Source organism: Hipposideros armiger, unplaced genomic scaffold (genome assembly GCF_001890085.2).
Source record: "Hipposideros armiger isolate ML-2016 unplaced genomic scaffold, ASM189008v1 scaffold_310, whole genome shotgun sequence".
Taxonomy (NCBI): domain Eukaryota; kingdom Metazoa; phylum Chordata; class Mammalia; order Chiroptera; family Hipposideridae; genus Hipposideros; species Hipposideros armiger.
This window is the reverse complement of record NW_017731660.1, coordinates 139,086-155,040: the sequence shown is the minus strand read 5'-3', so window position 1 is coordinate 155,040 and position 15,955 is coordinate 139,086. Positions and strand designations below refer to the sequence as shown.

General features: G+C 44.3%; 1 long non-coding RNA gene across 5 annotated transcripts; it reads right to left on the bottom strand.

Moving 5' to 3' along the window:
* Nucleotides 1–490: 490 nt before the first annotated feature.
* On the bottom strand, nt 491–10,860 carry LOC109392019 (uncharacterized). Of its 5 annotated transcripts, none has more exons than XR_002125977.1 (4): nt 10,460–10,860; nt 9,249–9,403; nt 6,210–6,333; nt 491–1,170 (listed from the first exon to the last, which is right to left on the bottom strand). It is a non-coding gene; the product is annotated as an uncharacterized LOC109392019 (long non-coding RNA). The 5 variants fall into 5 exon arrangements; XR_002125978.1 differs by lacking the exon at nt 6,210–6,333 and having other exon boundaries at nt 504–543; nt 963–1,170; XR_002125979.1 differs by lacking the exon at nt 6,210–6,333 and having other exon boundaries at nt 517–554; nt 963–1,170.
* Nucleotides 10,861–15,955: the final 5,095 nt, after the last annotated feature.

Genomic DNA, 15,955 nt, shown 5'->3' with positions numbered 1-15,955 from the left:
GTTTTTCTCTAGTGCATGTTACCTTCTCTAGGAGGCAGTGCAGTGGTGTTAAGTTTGAGCAAAACCCAATTTGTATTAGATCTTCATGCTATTAAACTGGAACTTTTAAAATGAAACTTTTCTTTTTTATGCTTTTTATTTTGGGAATTGGGGGGATGGGAACAGTGCTGGGGAATTAGGGGAAGGGGAACAGACAAGTTGCTGTTGTTTTGTTCTTCAGTCTAGTTGAGGAGGACGTTGCTTCACTGGCCCAAGTTGGCACCATCATTGCGCTCTTCCCGGGCGAGGCACATCAGTCGCCGGCTTCTGGACGGCCGCTCACGCTGGCTGCTGGCTACACACGGTAGCCCATGGCAACCCACTGCCACAGGGGCTGCAGCCTACGGCGTCGCCGGCGACTCACAGCAGCCCAGCTCCAGGTTGAGCTGTTGTTCAGCATCTTAGCTGTAGAGGGCAGTGTCACTGGCCCTCATATGTGGGATCCGAACCGGGGCCCTCTGGCGTCCCAAGCCAGTTCTTAACCATCGCGCCACTCGGCCGGCCCTGAAATGAAACTTTTTAAACATTAGAATCACTAATATGTGTATTATAATACTTAAATCAAAACTTCAAAAACATTATTCTAAGTGGAAAGAGCCAGATGCCAGGGACCACATATTGTATAGTTCTATTTATATGAAACGTCCAGAAAAGCCAAATCTTCAGAGACAAAGTATTGTAGATGAGTGGCCTGAGGCTGAGAGTGGCAACTGGGAGTGACTGCAAATGTTCAAGGGTTCTTAACCATCGCGCCACTCGGCTGGCCCTGATGTTACTTTCTACATCACCTGTGTATCTTTGGCATCAGTTTTTATTGTCTGTAATAGTTACCTCTAAGCTTAGTGGGTCTCAAGTTTATATGTTGCCTCTGCAGCTGTGGAGAAGTCAAAATCAAGATTTGGCATAGACCAGAGAAGTCTTACCTGAAAAGAATTAGCTTATACTAGGACAGTGCTTCAAGCAGTTAAAGTCCAGATGAGGAAGCTGAGCTCAGAACTCAGGGAACCGATTCAAAGTGGGTCCGTGCAGACAGGCAGGACCGAGGGGGCCCCAGAGGTTGGCCAAGGCAGAGGGGAACAGGCAGGTAGGGTGCACAGGAGCCATCTGGACAGCTGAGGTCAGGATACAAGTCTAGGAGCATAAAAATCCTATGGGAATTTCCTCCTAGAAAGCCCAGGTTCACAGGAGCAGAACAGCAAATATTTTATATTAGTTATAGCTTTATTTGCTCGACTCACCCTTTTCCCCAGGGCCCTTCTGTAAGCACCATGCAAGTCACTTTATATACCTGGATGCCTGCAACAATGATAGCTGGTCTTTGCCTAAAATCGGTCCTTTCCTGTGTATCTGCCACATCAATCATTCTCATCAGTGTGCACCTCTGCCCCCTCTGAAAGCCTTCCTACTGCCTACAGGATGAACCTTCACCCCTCAGTTTGGCATTGAATGCCCTCTTCAGTCTGTTCTAACTTGACGCTCCTGACAAGACCCCCTGTTTCAGACAAATGACCTTGGTTGCCATACCTCAGATATACGTCCATACTACCCAGCCTGTGGATGTTTGCTTAAGCTGCACCCCTAGCCTGGAATGCTCTCCCCACCTATCTAATACCTAATGATAGGTTAAAACCCTGTTCAGGAGCCCACTCCTCAGGCAAGAATTCTCTTATTCATTTACAATTGAAAAAGCATTTGTTGTTTGTGTAAGTTTTCTAAAATGAAAGCTATCTGGACTTGGGGTAGTTCTTAGCACTGTCTTGACCTACTTGTATTTAAACTATTTCTTGTGTATCATCTGGCCACTTATCTCCTGAACCAAATTATCAGCTGCAGCTGCCTCAGATCAGTTCTCATACTTCCTCTCAGAAATGAGCACACAGTAGGTGCTTAGTAACCGTGTGTTGATTTGAAAAACAACTTGCATCGTCCAGGTTTTCTCGGTACTTCTGACCAACTTCACACTTTCATACTTACTACAAGAAAAGATTTCTTTCTAGAAAACTACCAATTAAATATTTTCTTAGAAAAATACAATGTTGCTTCCTGTAATTCTTTTTCAAATTCAAATCTAGATTAGCACTGTTCCACCTTTTGGGGGTGGGCTGGTGTGTGTGTACATGAAAATTCATTGCTGTTTTATTTTGTTGCCCTACCATCACCTCTCACAGCAACTACCCAGAATTAGACCAAACTTCACAGGTTAAGGATAACAGTACCTGACAAGACTGTTCTCACTTCAGACACCAGCCACAGATTTTGGGGTCCCTAGGTCACCTTCTGACCAGCTGGCTGCAAATTTGGGAATTCCCACTATCGCAGGTTCAATAATTCTCCAGAACAACTCTCAGAACTCAGGAAAGCACTATATTTATTATGATTAATTTTATTATAGCAAAAAGATAAAAATCAAACCAGCCTAAGGAGGAGACACACGGGGTGAGGTCTGGGAGCATATCACATGTGAGACTTCCATCTTCCCCAGGAGCACATTACCCTGCTGGTGTACTGATGCAGCAATAGGAAGGGTACTGCCGACCAGGGAAGCTCACCTGAGCTTGCTTGTCCAGAGTTTTTATCGGGGGTTTTATTATCTTGGAATGATTGATTGATCACACAGTTGAACTCAATCTCCTGTGCCCCTCCTCTCCCTGGAGGTTGGACTTATATCACACTGCCAAGTCCCAACCCTGTAATCGGTTGGTGTCTTTCTGGAATGGCCAGCCTCCATCCTGAGTCATCTCATTAGCATAAACTAGGAGCCAACCATGATTAACCTCATTAGCATAAACTATAAGGTCTGGTCCCAGAGGCCTGCCGTGAATAACAAAGACACTCCTATCACTCAGGAAACTCCAAGTACCTACCTCCCAGGAACCAGGGACAAAGGCCAGCCAAGTTCTTTATTACACAAGCACACGCACTCAAATCAATGTGAAAATGCTTCTTCAGGGCCGGCCGAATGGCGCAGTTGGTTAAGAGTTTGCTTAAGAGCACGAGCTCTGAGCAACAGGGTCACTGGTTCCATTCCCACATGGGGCCAGTAAGCTTCGCCTGAGCCGCGCCCAACCTGAGCTGCAGCTGAGCTGCCAACAGGTGGCAGGATGGCTCAGCTGGTGAGAGCACGTGCTCCTAATGACAAGATTGCCTGTTTGTTCCATGCCTGGGACTGAACTAGGCACCTTGAGCTGAGCTGCTACCCGGATGGCTCAATGGATAGAGCGTGCGTTCTTAAAAGCAAGGTTGCCGATTCAACAACAACAAAACAATGCTTCTTCAGTTGTTATTCAAATAAACAATTCATAAACATTAAGACCATACTTTAGACATTACTCAACAAATAACTGCAATATACCACTTCCATTTACAGACCACTGCCAACAACTTAGACCCAGACCCATGGCTGATGGCCAAGGAGGCCGGAAATGGAAGTCTGTCCGGGGCAGCAATGGGCCCAGCTAAAATTTGGGGATTCTATTACTGAGGAAGAAGAGGAGGGCAGGTATTGACAGACGACCAAGAATGTGCCTTAAGACCCAAATACTCCAAAGTTATTTGGGAGCAAGATCATATCCATGATACTGTGTGGGTCTGTCTTCTCTACAAAATGAAGGGCTTTGCACCTGTGGAAATAAATGAAGACCGCCCAAATGAGAACAAACAGAGCTTGCTAGAGCAAAGGACCAGCCACTCTCACCTGCATTTGGCAAAGAACCAAAGGCATACATACAGAGAGTAAGAGAGTCTTATAATGAGAAAAAAAAAAAAAAGAAAAAAAAAAAAGAAAAAAAAGGAAGCTTCACATATGCCCTGATTCAGCTTGTTGGCTGGGAAAGCTCGAGGAAGGAGGACATCTTATATGATTGGTTTGGGAGCAAATCTGGCTTTATATGGTTGGCCCTAATTTGGAAGTCGGGGCAAATAATAGGGGAACTGGCCGTCATTGACCAAGTTCTGGCTGTTCTGAGATGACTGCGGCAGAGGCTGTGGCCTGGCTTCCAGGCTGGCTGCTGCAAAGGTGCGGGTCAGAGTTCTGTTGTCATCTGTGGTGTATCCATTGTCCACCGGTACATCAAGTCCCTCAGCTCCCCCTTTTGGCCATTCTCTTGCTTGACAGCTGACCAATTCAGACACTGGAGATCCAGGTCTTCACCCCTTGGGGATTCTTCAGTTGTCCCACAGGAAACTGTACCATGAGATCTGGGTCTTGTTGTGCCATCTGATGAGACAGCAGTTGTGCTTAGGCACTGAGCAGTTGTGCAGAGGCACTGAGCCTTTTGAAGGCGATGTAGAGCCTGTCCACCATGCCTGTCCCATTGATCCACGTACCGCAGCAAATAACAGCAATGGCCCAGATGCCACAAAGATCAGTCAATAAGAAGTTTACACAGTTGCCCAGAACTGCTTGTGCCAGTGAGCTGAGGCAAATCTGCAGCTCTTCCATCGAGGAAAGGGATGTTGTGATTGATAACTTCTGCCAGAAGCAGTGATCGGTCTTTTATAGTCTTTATTTCCCAGCATTGGAAATACTTCTCTGACGTTCACATAAATAGTGAGTCAGCAATTCCCCAAGGTAGGATGCTTGAACAATCAAGGGTGGCCTCACTTTGGCGCTCCTGCCTGAGATGGGATTTCCGGCATTGGTGACTTAAGAGTTAGGGTATAGACATGTCTTTGAATACTATTCCTTAACTGTTCGAGGTTTTAGCCTTAGGAAAATGCAACCAGTTGACGTGGCAACAAAGAAAGTAGAATCCAATAGGGTACATAGAGATCCAGGGGAGGAGGAGTTGTTCATGACATGAGATTGGAACCACAGCGTTACATTAGCTGTGACATATTTAGGTCCCTATTAGTTTCTTCCAGGTGATAAATGACCCATTACCCTGAAAATTATTGACTTCAAATTTAGAATTGCCTGGGGTCTGATTAATAGACTGTAATAATTGGTTCTTTTTCTAGGCGAGAGGGACAGTAGTAGCAAAGTCAATGTTGATTTGAGGTGATTTGTGACTGTAGGTGCAAATGGAAAAGTCATTGGCTATAATTCCCTATAGCCTCACTTGATGAGACCAGACCTGTGCGTATGTATTTTATCATGGTGATCTGGCAATGGTGGCATATCCGGCAGCTGGTAGGATTGACAGTAATGGCTACTGTTTGGGATAATCTAAGAATGGCGTTAGAATGAGTATGTTCTGACCTAATAATTATAATAAATAGAAAAGGGGCCATTATGGGTGGGTGACAACCAAGGATCCATAGAAATGAGAAGGGCAGCTCTAAGCAAACAGATAAAAACACAAAACAGGACTCTGACACAAGTCTTGGTCTGACGTCTTGGGCAGAAGCTATCTACTATCTGAGGTCATCTATTTGTTCTAAAGGTCTTTGGTCAACTGTTTACATCTGAAGATCAGCTGCATCCAGAGTATCATGGAGGATTCTCGGTTTGAAGTCCTCTATTGGAATAGGCTTCCAGTTGTGTCAATTCTGAACTTTAGTTGTGATGTATGTACTGAATAATTGACTTCCTGGAGTCTCACTGCTGTATTTGTTGTTAATAGTACCTAATAAGGTCCCATACAGTGAGGTAAAAGAGTGGGTTTCCTCTGATGTCTCTTCCGATAGACAAAATCTCATGGTTGAAGATCATAAAGAGATTATTTAGGAAGATGCTGGGGGACGGTGGCCTTCACCTGTTGATGACAGTCCTGGGGATAGTACATGAATCCTTGGCAATATTTTGCATGTCTGCATGCAGCAGAAGAGAGTCTAGTACTGATAGTGAAATAAATCTAAATAAATGGGCCTTCCAGTTATCAGTTCTTAGGGGGATAACTGATGCATCCTCAAGGGAGTGGCCATAAGGGCTTCTGGGTGAACCTTTGGCCAAGGAGCTAAAGGGTTTCTGAAAATTTTGCTGATTTTAAGTTAAGGATGCCATTGGTTCTTTCAACCTTTCCAGAATATTGTGGGTAAGGGCAACATAGTTTTTGAGGAAGAGGTAATGCCATATGGAGTTCAGTTATAATGGTTCCTGTAAAGTGTGTGCCCCAGGTTGTACACACAAAATCAAGCAGCTTTCAGTGACTATAAGGACTATAGCTTTTCATGAAATGAAATGCTTCAACAATGAAAATAGAGATGCAATAACTAAAACATAGTCAAACCTCATGAAGACTGGGATCTGGACAAAATCCACCAAGGTCTCCAGCCTCTTGAGGCTTTGGCTCCTAGCCAGGTCCCACACCTTTACATCTGTTCCCAGGATTATCTTTACAGGTGACACACGACCTGAAATCAACATGTTAAAAATCTGTCTTTTTGAAGTTTATTTACCAACATTGCTTCAAGATAGTAACCAATTTGACCATGATGGGTAATTTCACAGAAAATGTAGCTAATATCCATCTGAAATAATCTGGCGCCACCAACCGGCCATTTTAGGAGCACCAGTGATAACCTGAGTGAAGGATCCAATTACTACTATCATTTTTCTTTTTCCGAATCAGGGCATAACCACTGATGCTTTATAATGGCCTCTTTGAGTTCCTCCAGTTTGGAACCTCACTTTGGTTCACAAGGCCGCTTGCTTGGCATAAGGGTCTGCTATAGCATTTCCTTTACTTTCATCTTGTCTCTTTTGCATGAGCCTCCGTCCTTATAAAGCCACCTCTCTAGGAAGTAGAATGAATCTATGCGATACTTAGCTTGTAGTCGTTTTTGGTGGGGATTCAAGCAGAGGTTAGGAAAACTTTGTTTTCAAACCATCTCCAAGTCATGTATTGATCTCAAGCATAGTTGCTGTCTGTGTACATGCTTATTCTCTGGTCTTTGATTAGTTGATAAACTATATGTATATGACCAGTAAGTTCTGCTGTCTGGGCTGACTGTACCTCAGCTAGAGGACTATATTCTAAAGAGAACTTACATTAGCAATAGCATATCCTGCTCTATACCATCCAGTTCGTTTTTGAGACACGATTCATCAACAAAAAAATATTAGCTCAGAGATGTTCAATGGAGTTTATTATAAATCTGAGCTTGGTACAGAGAGTTCCCTGACTTGAGGTAAGACAACCTGAGGTTCTCCTTCTGTCAGGAGCAGGCGTGTGGCAGGATTCAGGATGCTGCAGCAGTGAGCACAAACATGAGAGGCAGAGCATAACAGAATAGCATAGGATGTTAATTAGCTGGTTGAAAGTGTAAAACTACCTCTATTCACAGATGACATCTTATACCTGATCTTATATCTAGAAAATGCTAAAATATACTGAAAACCTATTAGGATAAATGAGTTCATCAAAGTTTCTGGATATAATCAGATCAACATACAAAAATCAATAATAGTTCTATACATGATGCATAAAAGAAAATAATCAACAAATTGGATTTCATTAATATTAAAAACTTTTGCTTTGGGGGAAAAAAACTATTAAAAGAATAGAAAAAACAAGCTACAGACTGTGAGGAAATTTCTGCAAACAACCTATTAGAAAATACACTCGCATTTAGACTATACGTATAAAGAACTCTCAAAGCAATGGTAAAAGAAACCAATCCAACTAGAGAGTGAGCAGCCATTTCACCAAAGAGGACAAACAGGCGGCTAACAGGGATGTGAAAAGCAGCTCCCATCATTAGCTAGTAGGGAAAGGAAGATTGAAACCATGATGAGAACTATTAGAACAGCTAAAAACATTTATTTAGTGACAATACCAAATGAATGCTAGTGAGAATGCAGAGGAACCAAATCTCACTGCTTTTCAGCAATGAAATGCTTCAATCCATCCTGAAAATGGACATATAATAACTAAAACGTATTCAAACCTCATGAAGGCTGTGAGCTAGACAAAATCCACCTGAAGGTGTTCAAGGACCCTTGAGTAATTTGCTGGTGGGAATATGAAATGGTATGGCTTCTTTGGAAAAGAGTTTGCCAATTTCTTAAAAAAACTAAACATACACTTACCATATAGTCTAGCCATCTCACTACCCGGCCTTCATCCCTGAGAAATGAAAGCATATGCGCACACAAAATATATACCCCAAACTACTGAAAGCAGGGACTCAAAAAGATACCTGTACCTCCACGTTCATAGTAGCATCATTCACAATAGTCAAAAGGTCTATTGGCAGATGAACAGAGAAATAAAATATGTATATACACACAATAGAATATTATTCAGCCTTAAAAAAGGAAGGAAGTTCTGGCACAGGTTAAAACATGAGTGGACCTTGAAAACATTATGCTAAGTTGAAATAAGCCAGTCACAAAAAGACAAATACTGTATGATTCCTCTTATATGAGTAACCTTGAGCAATCAAATTCATAGAGACAGAAAGTAGAATGGTGGTTGCCAGAGACTGGAGAGAAAAAGGAAGGGCAAGTTGCTCTCTAACAGGTACCGAGTTTCAGTTATGTAAGATGAAGAGAGTTCTGGAGGTGGATGGTGGTGACGGTGGCACAATTATGTGAATGTTTTAATGCCTCTGAACTGTACACTTAAAAGTGGTTAAGATGGTACATTTTATGTTATGTGCATTTTATCACAATTAAAATATTTTTCATGTCAAAAAATACACATGGATGTTCATAACAGCTTTGTTTGAAATAGCCAAATATTAGAGACAAACTAAATATCCTCCAGTGGGTGAATGCTTAAACGAAAAGGAAGAAACTACTGATGCATGTAACAACTTGGATGGACACCAAGGGCATTATGATGACTGAAAATGCCCACCTCCAAAGGTCACACACACTGTATGATTCCATCTATACAACATGGCAAAAATAGGCAAAGCTATAGAGACAGAGAATAGATTGGTGGTTGTCATGGGTTAGGGACGGAGGGGCAACAGCGAGAGGGACGAATGTGACCATAAAGGGAAAGCAGCAGGGGTGTTTGTGGTGACAGAGTAGCTGTGTATCTTGATTGTGGTGGTTACAGGATGTACACATTTAATAAAACTATATAGAACGACGCACATATGAATGTATGTAAAACAGATAAAATCTAAATAAACTGGATTGTACCAATGTCAATCCCTTGGTTTTGGTATGTACTATTGTCATATAAGATGTTCCCTTGGGACAACTGGGTGAAGGGTGCATGGGACCTTTCTGTACTATTTTCATAGCAACTTGCTATGAATCTATAATTATTTCAAAATAAAAAGTTAGGAACAAATAAGAAACAAACCCAAACCTGAATGCTTGACCATGGGCCAGCAAGTTCCCAGATGACCTGAGTTGTCTGTCCATCATGAACATGTCTGCTCCACCAGGTCATGGAACTGGGCACACAGCAATGTGCTACCATCACGTGGAAGCAGTATGCGTGGACTGGGGCTCAAGCAGGTCCTGAAGGAAAAAGTAACTGTGTGATTTCCTCATGACCATGGCTTCCACTCCTGCTACACTATCTTCTCATTCTCAACCCCACCCACAGCTCCATGAAAAGGTCCCATGACCAAGCTGCCTGAAGGAAATTCTTGGGCTCTGCTGGATATGCAGGCACTGCCTGAAAGTGGACAATGGTGAAGGGCAATTCTCTCAGTAGAATGGCCTTTTGAAGACTTGGTTATGGAGCTAGGAAGACCGCAACACCTCATCGAGTGGTGCGATGTCCTCCAGGATGTAATATATGCTCTAAGTTAGTATCCAACACACGGTTCCCTTTCTCCCACAGCTGGGACTTACAGGGTCAGTTACCAAGGGCTGGGGGTGCGAGTTGCTCCACTCACTTATTATCCCTCCTGGGGGACTGGCAAAAATTCTGCTTCCTGTCCCTGTGACTTTAGGCTCTGCTTATCTAAAGATCTTAGTTCCAAAGGGAGGAATGCTTCTACCATGTGATACAACAATGATTCCATTCAATTGGAAGTCGATACTGTCACCTGGCCACTTTTGACTCCTCATGCCACTGAATCAATAAAGAAAGGGTTTCTGGCTGGGGTAACTGGTCCTGACTACCAAGGGGAAATTGAATTGCTGATGCACAAGGATAAGAAGGCATGTGCATGGAATGCAAGAGATGCCTAGGATACCACTTAGTACTCCCAAGTCCTGTGATTAAAGGCGGTGGAAAACCACAACGACCTAATTCGTGGAGGGCTTTTAATGATCCAGGCCCTTCAGGAATGACGGTTTGGGTCAACCCACCAGTAAGGAACCATGAGCAGTTGAGGTGCTTGCTGAAGGCAAAGGAAACATGCAATAGGTAGGAGACAGTTATAGATACTAGCTATGATCACAAGACGTCTGTGTCTTTCTCCTTCTGCGGTCATCCGGGCAGAAAGCCATAGCCCAGAGCCGGGACACAGGAAACCTTAGAATCAGAATAAAGCTAATGAACCTTAGAGCGCTACTGGAGTGGGTATGAACGACTTCTCTACACTCCTTGGCTGCCTTACTCACCCCGTGGACCTTCACTCAGACCCTTTTCAATGGCGTCGGTACTTCTCCCACCTGGACAAAGGGTCGCGGGGCCCAGCACGTGTCGCGAGGAGGAGGAGCTCACGCGCGCGCGCCCGTCGCCCTGGAGATCCGGCTGGTCCCGCCCCCTCCCGCTTCAGGACCGCTTCAGCCAGCCCTAGGCCTCCCTCGGGTCCTCGCGCGAGGACCCAGCGGGGCTGTCCGCGGCTGCACCGGACTTATTCTGCCCTGTGGCCCGCCCGGACGGTCTCCCACCCTGGGCTGCGCTGTGGCCTGGACGTCGTGCCTCGGGAATCTAGCCACGGGCCAAGGCCCGCCGTGTGACGAGGAGCAGTCGCGTCAGGCGGTGGGGAGGGCTGCCCGGACGAGGCGCCCTGGGGGCTCCACCATGGCGGCGGCGGCGGTGCGCGCGGCGGGCCGCCTCCCTACATTGTGTCGCGCGCCGGCTGGTAAGAGCCGGGACGCGGAGCGGGGGATGCTAGCAGGGCTCCGGGGCGGAGAGAAGCGGGGTTCCTCACGCTGGGCTCCGTCCCGCCCAGACCCGCTGTGTGACCTTGCACGCGCCCGCACCCTCTCTGAGTCGTAGGTTCCGACTGTGAAGTGCGGATGAACTGGACGCCATCCAAGGTCCCTTGCAGTTCCCCAGACCGCTAGTGCGTGCAGGGCAGAGAGGGGCAGGGAACCGAAAGCAAGCGTCGCTCTTCTTACGGGCGTGACCCACGGGTTCATTCAGAGATGTCCAACCGGGGTTCGAGGTGGAGGGCGGCCAGCGAAGCTTAAGGGAGAGAGGCCGTCCTGCAGCTTATGTCACATAGGATTAGTGCCACTTGTGTTAGATTCCGGCTGGTCAGTGCCATTATTTTATGTTTTTTTTTTCACTTTAAATGGATTTTTATTCATGCATTATTTAACTCATGCACGTATGTAACACCATACATTTTTTATTCATAAAACATTATTTCACTGGTCAGTGCCATTATTAAAAAGAATGATGTTTCCAACGTCAGTAGTTTTGCTGTCATTGTCCTCCCCTACCCCCTGTTGGCTGTTTGCAGCCCGAGGAAGCTGTCTGCTGTCATTCAGCAGTGCATGAGGGTTCTTACTTCTCCACATGCTTGTCAACGTTGTCTGCCCTTTTTTGATTGTAGTCATCTCAGTGGGTGTGAAATGCTATTACTCTTTGGTTTTGATTTGCATTTCTCTGATGTCTAATGAGCATCTTTTCTTATTGCTTATTGGCTATTTGTATGTGTTCTTTGGAGAAATGTCTATTTAAGTCTTTGCAAAAAAACTTTTTTAAAGATTTTATTGGGGAATTGGGGGAGGGGAACAGACAAGTTGCTGTCCTTTTTTTGTTCTTCAGACTAGTTGTGGAGGACGTGGCTTCACTGACCCATGTTGGTATTATCATTGCGCTCTTCCCAGGTGAGGCAGATCCGTCTCCGGCCACTGGACGGCTGCTCACAGCGGCTTTTGGCAGCTCACGCCGGCTGTCGGCCACTCATGGTAGCTTTATGGCAGCCCACTGCAGCCTACGGCATCGGCAGCGACTCATGGCAGCCTAACTCCAGGTCGAACTGTTGTTCACCATCTTAGCTGTAAAGGGCGCAGCATCACTGGCCCTAATGTGGGATCCCGAAACGGGGCCCTGCTGCTCAGAGCTGGCGTCCCAAGCCAGCTCTTAACCAACGCGCCACTCGGCTGGCCCGCTTTGTGCATTTTAAAATTGGGCTCTCTTTCTAACTGAATTGTAAGAGTGCTTTATATTTTCTAGATACAAGTTCCTAGTTAGATATGTGATTTGCAAAAAATTTCTCCCATTCTGTGTGCCGTCTTTTCACTTTCTTGATAGTGTCCTTTGAAGCACAAAAGTTTTAAATTTTGATGAAGTCTGATTTGTCTATTTTTTGTTTTTATTGCTTGTGCTGATAGTGTCATGCCTAAGAAACCATTGCCAAACCCAAGGTCGTGATGATTTGTCTTTGTTTTTTCCTTAAAAGTTTTATAGTTTTTGCTCTTAACTTTAGGTCTTTGATTCATTTTGAGTTAATTTTTATATAGGATGTGAAGTAGCATGTGGATATTCAGCTGTTCCAACACCATTTGTTGAAAAGATTATTCTGTCCCCATTGATTTGCCTTGGCACCCTTTTCATGAGTCAGCTCCCGGTAAATGCTGTCAGAGCCTGTGAAGCACTGTGCTGTGTGAAGTGGCACACAGTACAGTGATAGCCTGGTGCAGGGGCTCCAGAGGAGAGAGGGAAGCAGAGTGCTGAGGAGCCCTGAGGGAGTCAGGGAGGCTTGACAAAGGGGTGCTAGTCAGACAAACCAGAGAACACATGAGACACAAAAGGATGCAAGAGCAGAGCGTGTTCGGGACTATGAACCTGGCATGGCCAGAGAGGGTGGAGGAGGTGTGGCTGATGTGCGTGCAAGGTTGGGGCCAAGTTGCTGGCCTGTAGACTGTGCTGAGGTCTTCTGACTTTGTTCTACAGACAGTCAGGAGCCAAAGAATTATCTCCCGGGGCTGTGAAGTATCCAAACCTGTCATTTTAGATAGGCCTGTCTGACAATGGATGATGAATTCAAGGGGGAGAGACCAGAAGCAGTGAGAATGAGTAGGAGACTTGTTACCATGTGGCTGAGGGATGGTGAAGCCTAAACAAGGGGCAGTGAAGACAGGTGGATTGATTTTTGAGGAGAATGTATAGGGCTTGGTAACTGGTTAGAAGTGAGAGTGAAGCTGTGATGTGATGTCACTTACTTGGGCAAGTGGTCATGGAGCCCTGAAATTACTCATTTTACTTGTCTTGGTTCTTTTAGTCTATAGATATTAATATTAATATGGGTGTTACTGTTTTAAAAGTTCCTTTTCATGTAGAGATGTATCTTAAACTTTTTTAATTTTTTTTTTTTAATTTTACAGGTCACTTATGGTCCAGGCAGCTTTGCTTAAACACCTTTCCAACAGCATCCATTTTGTCGTTGAAGACTGTCCTCAGCAATGGTGAGATTCAGAGATTCATTTATATAACTACCTTTTCTTATAAGATCTAATGTTAGAGTACTTTATGTAGTGTATAGAAAGATAAATGAACAAAGCACATTCTTTATAATGGAAATTCATAGGGTCTACAAAGTGGTTTTCAAATTTTTTATGATTGCAGTTGTTACAGTTCAAGGCTTTAAACAAATTGCTACCATTTATTGAGTGGTTACCGTGTGCCAGGCTAGTGACATGTTATTTCGGTTAGTCCTCACACCAGTGTTATTCCTATTTTACAGATAGTAAGTGAGTCTCTGACAGGCTAAGTGACTTGCTCAAGGTCACGCCGACAGTAAGTGGGAGGACTGGGGCCTGAGCTCTTTGGGTACCGGGGTGCCTCTTCCTAACAGTCTCTGTAGAGGCCTCTGCTCCTACACCGAGCAAGTGCAGGGCCCCTCCTCAGTCACTCCCCAGAAGGGAGCAAGCTGACCCTTGCCAAGCCCATGCTGTGCCTGTGGTCATTAGATCCTGCCTTTTCCACAAGGACTCTGCTTAGGGCAGAATCGAAATCTCATTATGTCCTTGAGTTTCTGGAACTCTGCATGCTTACTCCTAGTGTTGTCCCCTTTCCATGTTAAGCCCACCTGCCAAGAAGCCCGTACACCTTGCTGGAGTGGGTCAGCAGAGGGGCCTGGTGGGCCTGGGCTCTTCCCCTTATTTGTTCGTTTGTTGGTTGGGTGATTCATTCATTCATACTCTACTTACTCTGCCCTTCACTCTGAGCCAGGCAGTGTCCCTGACCTGAGCTGGTATGGGGCAGGCCAGGGAGGAGCGCTCTCGCCTGAGGTGATAGCCCTGAGGAAGGGCCTGGGTGGGGAGGAGTGCTGATTGGCAGCCTGTGACACAGTTCTCTGCAGCAGCATTTCCTGCCTTTACGACCATGGGCAGATGTCACCCCTAAACACTCAGGTTCCTCATCTATAAAATTGAGACAGTAGTCTCTGCTTTGAAGACTTGCGTTATTTCTTAAAATATTGTACGTCCACAGAGGACCAAAAGGTTTATGTCTTAAAACCAGTTCCCTTTCCTACTTCTTCCCATCATCTAGTGACACCTTCCATCCTTTGAGCTTTCTTCTGGTTCTCTTTCCAAGTAGACTATGAATATTATTCTTTTCTCTGTTAACTTTGCTATGCTAACTGAAGAGCTAACTCTTACACCACCGTCCCTGCTATTTCCCCGCATGGTTGTATACACAATTTGGAAGGGCTCCATGGACAGTGTTTTCATTATGAAGGTTATGTGTATATGATTCACAGCTAGTAGTATTCGGTCATTACATTCCTCTACAACATTTCCTTTTTCCTAGAGTTAATAATTGCCTTGTTTTTAGAAAGTTGCTTTGTTTTCTTTGAGCCTATTGCTATATTTTCTAAGTGCTGCAACAGTTTGGTCAGAAACATGGCAATATTTTTTCTAAAATTTCTCAAACATCACTAGTTAACCAGTTTGGTTTAATAGAAAAGACTTAAATTAGAAGGAAGAAATTCTTCATGGTGAAAACTTAGACACTAAAGTGAAACCTTCAAGGACAGACTGTTTTTGCAGAGGTCCACCCATGAGGCTTCCTGGTCTTGGCCGGCCCTCTGTGGACTCCATGGTGACTGTTTCCTGAGACGGGGATGTCATGGTCTGAAATTAATAAGAATTCAAAGGAGCAGAGCAAAAGTGGTCATTGAATATCGGTGGGTAATAATCTGTAACTGAGCTTCATCATGTGACTTACCACTAGCCGCTGCCATCTCCTGTTTTACAAATCACAGCACAATTTAAGTAAACTCTGTTGTAGCAGCAGCGTATTAAAAGAGATGATTTCTAAACTCCTAAGTAGATTTCTTTTTACTTTTGACAAGTGGGCCTTTTTAGGCTAAATACATTATTAGCTATGAATAATATTTTGGTCTTTAGAAAATGATTAAAGAATTCTAAATCTGATGGTAGTAATTTTTATACTCTTGAAGTATATCAAAGATTACAATAGTAAACTGCAAGATAAAATTTGTGTGTAATTGATATTTTGCTCAAGGTTGAGGAAGTTATAAGGAAAGCTAAAATGTGTCCAAAAGAATGGGGTTTGGAATGATCACCGAAGCCCCGAATTTATTTAAAATGAAAAGCCAGTATTTTCTATTTACCGAATTTCCCCATGTATAAGATGCACCCTTTTTCGAAAAATTTGGGGTCTAAAAACTGGGTGTGTCTTACACAGTGGTTATATGTGTGCAAAAACAAGCGCTTAAAAAGCGGGAAATGCAAGTAAAAAAAATCTACAACCACTGTATACGACGCACCCAGTTTTTAGACCCCCAATTTTTTTTTTTTTTTAAAGATTTGTATTGGGGAATTGGGGGATGGGAACAGTGCTGGGGAATTGGGGGAAGGGGAACAGACAAGGTGCTGTCGTTTTTTGTTCTTCAGTCTAGTTGTGGAGGA